At 47.8% G+C, this 6,221-nt stretch overlaps 1 long non-coding RNA gene across 1 annotated transcript in view; it reads left to right on the top strand.

The window, feature by feature from the left end:
• Window positions 1-557: 557 nt before the first annotated feature.
• Window positions 558-6,221, top strand: part of LOC102498539 (uncharacterized) — an 11,118-nt gene continuing 5,454 nt past the window's right edge. Inside the window, exons 1-2 of the long non-coding RNA XR_333424.1 lie at window positions 558-998; window positions 1,605-2,036. This is a non-coding gene — a long non-coding RNA (uncharacterized LOC102498539). The remainder of the gene's footprint in view (window positions 999-1,604; window positions 2,037-6,221) is intronic.

The raw sequence follows: 6,221 nt of genomic DNA, 5'->3' as shown, positions 1-6,221 counted from the left end.
ATTAATTTTTCCATGAACTTTTGGAGTCCCCTCATAATGTCTCCTTTTTAACACAACTTGCAGCCTTCTCCTTTTTCCCAGGGCAAGCAAGGCCTGATCTCCTTAGGAAGTCTTCTTGGACTAACTCCTTGCTATTTAATCTGTGGTTAGCTGACAACAACACAAGCATTACTGCAGAACTTGTTAGTAATGTGGACTCCCAGGTCCCTCCCTTGACCTGCTGAATCTGAATCTGTGTCCAGAGAGACTCAGGGCTACAGCAATGAATGCCTTTTAAAGCATGCATGATTGAGCTGTTCATCATTAAGTCAACCGTCAGACTGCACAGGGAATGAGAAAGAAAATCCTGCCCCTCAGATTCCCAGTTATGGGTCACATTGTGCCCTCCCAAAAGAGAGATGTTTAAGTCCCACTCCCCAGTACCTCAAACTATCACTGTATCTAGAGACAGGGCCTTTGCAGAAGTAATTAGGTAAGGTGAGGTCATAATAGAGTTGGGTGGGCCCTAATCCTACGTGACTGGTATTCTTATAAGAGGATGGCCATGTGAAGACAGACACACACAGGGATAGTGCCATGTGACCACATGGACAGGCAGCTGCAAGCCAGCAAAACCTGACTGCCATCACTCTGCCAGAAGCTAGAAAAGGCAAGGAAGGATCATCTCTACAGGTTTCAGAGGGAGCATAACCCAGCTCTTCCCTTGATTTTGGACTTCCAGCCTGCAGAACTGTTAAACAATACATTTGTTTTAAGCCTCTGGGTGCTTTGTTATAAGAGCTGAGGAACCTAACACAGGGCCCAAGACAGAGAATCCACTCTTCCTTTTTCATTAGGACTCTGAAAAGGGAACCAGGTTCCAGATGACGCCCCTGAGCTTATCTAAGGAATGGCCAGGTCTACTAAACTGGGGAGTCATCAAGTCCAGCATCCCCAGAAGATGCTCAATCTTCACATGACCCAGATGGACGTGGGCATTCCAGTAGCTTCTTTGAGAGGTGCGTACCCTGAGCTGTAGCTGAGTTGAGATTCAGTGGGTTGACCTTGGGGCCAAGAACATACAGCCAAGACACAGAAGAGCCTCCCAGTTTTCAAGTTTTGAATTGAGTCCCCATCAGCTAAGGTGTGCCTGCCCACATGAAGGGAGTCCAGACCAGGTTGTTTTTATTTATTTATTTATTTATTTATTTATTTATTTACTTACTTACTTACTTACTTACTTACTTACTTACTTACTGGTATTTATAACATATTTTAATGAAACACTTTCTTACCATCTTTAAATAAACAAAGATTTGCATTTTGCAATCTGAAGCTGCTCTGGCATCAGGGTTTCACTGCTTTGGGCTCTACAGCCTTCAGATGTAACCATACTATTAACTCCCCTGTGCTCTCAAGGCACGTGGTAGACATGTCCTCCTCTGTGGGAAGTCCTTGGGGCAACTTCAGGGGCTCAATTCTTTATTATTATTATTATAATGGGGGCTGAATTCTTATCAAATGTTTAACTACTTTTAGTTTTGGATTCACTGAAGGGATATTCTTATGAACTTGAGGGGTATGTGCTTTTTCTAATTCAAGCATCTTTATTCTCTTTTTCCCAGTATGGACGCCATCTTGTACTTTTAATTCTGGTAACAATATGCAGTTTACGATGGTGCTGTGGATCCCCACCATATTTTCCATGATCAGCCGCTGAAGGTTGAAGTACTCTCTCTGGTATTCTTGACCTGGTAAATTTGTGACGAATCCAGTCTGTACAAATGAGAGACTCCACACCTTTTGTCACAGTCAGTGGCTGCTAAAACGTCCAGCTTGAATTTTCCTACCGAGAGGAAGTTGAGCAGAGGAAGAAACACCCAGACCAGGTATTCTGCCAACCTGCGAGCACCAGAGACAGACTTGCTGTGGACTTCCCATGATGGATGTGACAAGAGTAAAGCTCTCAAATGCTCACAGACACATCCCCACTCTGAGATGGAAGTCTTCGGGATTCCTTAGGAATTTGTCTGTGGGAGGAGAAGAGAAGTCACAGAGTAGGTTGAGTACACTGTTCAGCCCTGGAGCTTAACTTTCTGCCCTTGACTAGCTGGTGGCTAAATGTGGCTCTGTGAAGGCATTGTCCCTGGTCCCATAGTAACAGATCACATGCCTAGGTTGGCCCAAGCTAAGAAAGTCCTGGTTGCCACAGGGAATTTAGGATAATCCACGTGACAGCTTCAATCTTTCCTCTCTCATTTTCTCTACTACTCTTAAAAACCCAGGCTTCAGGCAGCTGGGCAGAACTTCCTCCATCTTCCTTCCCCTTCCCTCACCCCTCCCTTTGAGGCTTCCTCCATCACCCCTACCCCTTTCTCTTCCCTTTCTATCTTCTCTCCTTCCTTGTCTCTCCTATTCACTTCCCTCTTTCCCAGCCCACCTGGAGAAGGCTGTTGTGGCCTGGATTAATTCAAACCTTGATAATGAAAATGAAGCCACCGTCCCCAACAGAGGAAAACACACTGGGCCTGGTCACCTGCTCACCCCCTTCGATGAGGGAAATAGCACCTGGCAAATCACCACTCCAGCCGGGGCAGCAGGCCAGAGCTCCTGTCACTGTGCATTAATCATTTCCACACCCAGGTGGGCCCAAGCAGCAGGGCTTCTTAATAGAATGAGAGGAAGAACTCACGAAGCCTCGCTGTCCCCTACAGACAGAACACCACAGAACCCAGAAGAGGGAAAACTAAACACCGCGTGTGTTCTTGCCTCACGCCTGGGGCTGACTGCTCTGACGCAGTATGCTGTGCTCTTTCAGCCTGGGTCCAGGGCCCCAGCTGACTGGCCTATTCTGTGCCAGCCATGCCAACAGTCTCTAATATGCATCTGCTAGGGTCCCGCCTCAGGTCAGGACAAGGTCTGTGAACTCTTGGAGTTCACGCCCTGTGTGGGCATCGGAAATTGAGAAATACTGTTTATTAGAACTGCCTAAAACATGTTTCAAGGTGAGCACAGACAATTCCGCAAAGTGGTCAGGAACTTGGGCTATGGAGTCAGGCAGATGCAAGCCCGAATGCAGTAGTGTCCATGAACACACTTCTAATCTCACTGAGCCACTTCTGCAGGACGAGTCATCAGATCGTTGTAAGGATCAAGAACTAGACGGTGGTGCAGTGGTAAAACATGATGCGTAGAGAGGCTGACCCACAAGTCCCAGGTTCAAGGCCTCCCTGAACACACTGGGCACACCTGTGCTTATGATGCAGGGTTGACTGAGCCTGGAGGTGGATTGTAATATCAAGACCCTGTTGGTGGTGCTCGCTCTCTCTCTCTCTCTCTCTTTCACTTATGGAAGAAATAGATAAACTTAAAAAATAAAAAGCACAGTGTGTGCAAAAATAAAAAACACAGTGTGTCCATGGACAATGAAAGGGAGAAAGGAAGGTCTAGTCACCTGTTCACAGGCAGCCACATCCCAACTTAAGAGATTGTGAGGTCTGGGAAGCTTCTAGAAAAATGTAGCATTAGGAGGTATCTCAGAAGGTTTCAATTTAAAGGTACCTTAGAGATCATTTTGTCAGTGCCCCCAGTTTACTTTAGTGAGCTAAAGTGAGCCCAGGTGCACCAGGGTTGACAAGGCAACTCAGCTGAGAGTGCTGGTGGACTTCCTGCCTACTGGGCTCCACTCTCAAGACAATTTTGCTGGGAGGTTTGTCAAAGAGGATGGCCAACACTCAGTCTGTGGACTAAGTAGTCAGATATTGCTATTCGCGACCTGAAAGGCTGTCCTCTGGAACTGGCACCAACGAAGCATGCTGACCCAGTGCTTCCTTTGAGTATTTTTTTAAGGTCCTTGCAAATGTTACTTTAGTGAGCTAAAGTAAAATGACTTGCTATATTATTTTGATGGCTACAACTACAAATATCAGAATACCAAACCTAGACTGGCTTTAAAAATTATCTCTTAGAATGAGAAGTATGGCGGAGCCTGGCTGGTTCATTGGTCTGACACTGTTCGAGATCCCAGGCTCTCCCTCTCCGTCTTGCCATCTGCAATGCCATGTTCTCCTCATGGTCGCAATAGGGCTACAGAGATATCAACCATGTGACCTCAATGAGAGTTGAAGGGGACAGGGCAAAAAGTCTTGGTTTCTCTTCATTAATTTTTCTTTATTTGAGCTAATTTCTTGCATGAGGAGAGATAGAGATAACACCCAGCTGGATCTCGATCCCACGATCTACAACTAGCCTCAGCCAGTCCTGGGTCATGGCCACACATGTGCCCTATGTACTCACACTCAAGTCTCTGGAGTTGAACTAGGAACCTTCCCATGTGGAATTGCCTTACAGAGAGGTGCACCTAACTGTGTTGCTACTGTCTGATCCCATGAAAGTCTTTCTTGTAGGGTAAACATTTTTCACCCTTCCTCCCTAGTCCCATTGGCCAGATCTGGTAGAATTACTAGAGGTCAGCTCTGAGAGTATGCTGCTTCTTCATTGAGCAAGGCCTTAACAACGGATCATGGTCAAGGGCAGAGGGAAGGACTTGTCCTCGACAGGAAACTAGTTAAGCTGAAGCTTAGAATTCACACTGAAGGGAGTGTGCCCAAAGAACAGGCCTGGCCAGGACTGACTTTTGTTGTGTGCTGTTTCTCAGAGCCTTGGAGAGGAGCCCCTAGTGAGAGAGGAGAGTGAGCCCAGGTGCTCCAGGGTTGACAAGGCAACTCAGCTGAGAGTGCTGGTGGGCTTCCTGCCTACTGGGCTCCTCTCTCAAGACAACTTTGCTGGGAGGTTTGTCAAAGAGGGTGGCCGACACTCAGTCTGTGGACTAAGCAGTCAGACATTGCTATTCGCGACCTGAAAGACTGCCCTCTGGAACTGGCACCAATGAAGAGTGTTTACTCACTGCCAAGTGTCTTTCCTTTGAGTGTTTCTTTTAAGGCCCTCGCAAATGTTAATTTATGTTCGTAACTCGTGGCTAGGTAGATGGCAAATAATATTTCCAGTGATGAGAGTTTGCAGAACCTGAAGAGGTGGAGGGACTGGCTCAAAGTCACACAGAAGTCCCTCGGGGATTGCTGTACTTGTTGTCAGGAACAGTGTGGATCTCCAGAAATCAAAATGCCAAGCCCTTGGTCAATTTTTCAAGCTAAATATCAAGAAAGCTGTTATGGGGGACTCAAAGGCTTGGATGCATGGAATAGCTGAGCCACCTGAAGGACTGCACGTGGCTCCCACAGCTGGGCCCAGGTTTGTAGGGATGGTAAGAGGGGTGCTGGGAAGGGGAGGAGGAGTCTCACCCACTTGGGATGAGTGGAAGGAGATTGACCTGACCACACTTCTGTTAGCAAAGAGGGGAGTTCTTGGTGTTCTATGACGATGGACAGGAAGCAGGTGAGGAATGACAAGGAGGTCCCTGACTCAGGCTCAGAACCCACTGTGATCACTATGGGAGGTAGCTATGGGGACAGAGCAATGTTAACACAGAGGAGACCCTACGGAGATATAAAGGGCCTAGTGACCGTGGGCAGGTAGATTAGCAAGAGGGCAGAGATAAGGTGTTCATGGCAGTAGACCTCCCTGAGCAGAAATCACAGCAGGAAGAAAAAAAAAAAAAAAAGTGGGGGTTGGGAGGGGTTGAGGGATGAGATGGTGATGTCTATAGGACCTCCTGCCACTGTCATGTTGGTGTGTCTTGGGCACAATGCAGCTTCGAGCTTCCCTGGGAGACCAGACAGTGCTGCAGTCACCTGGGAGAAGTGAATCCTCTCCCCTCTTCACTGTCGCTTTCCCTCATAGGTTAGAATCACAGGATGAGGGGCAGACATTGGTAGTGTCACACGGCACTCTGCAAAGCTGACCTTTGTGGGAAGGTTCCGGGTTTACATCCAGAGATCTTCCTGAACGTGCATGCCCTGTGCTCACGGGTGCCCATGATTCAGACTGAAGCCTGGTGGGTGGTTCACAGCATCAAAAACCTGGGGGTGGGGGAACCAGCAGTTAGCGTAATGGCTATGTCACTGGACTCCCACATAGTCGACCGTGGTTCGTGTCCCGGACCTGGTGACTTAAATATCATGCCGGACGCATGTGTGTGTGTGCCCAAGATCCCGAGAGGAGAATGGAGGAGAAGGGATTGTGGCGTGGCCATACCACCTGGGCAGTGATTTCTCGCTTTCTGTCTCTCTGTCTGTCTCTGTCTGTCTAGCGAGCGCATGTGCCCTGTAGCGAAAACCTCTCCA

Source organism: Tupaia chinensis, unplaced genomic scaffold (assembly GCF_000334495.1).
Source record: "Tupaia chinensis unplaced genomic scaffold, TupChi_1.0 Scaffold000048_1, whole genome shotgun sequence".
Taxonomy (NCBI): Eukaryota; Metazoa; Chordata; class Mammalia; order Scandentia; family Tupaiidae; genus Tupaia; species Tupaia belangeri.
This window is presented reverse-complemented; position numbering and strand designations above follow the sequence as displayed.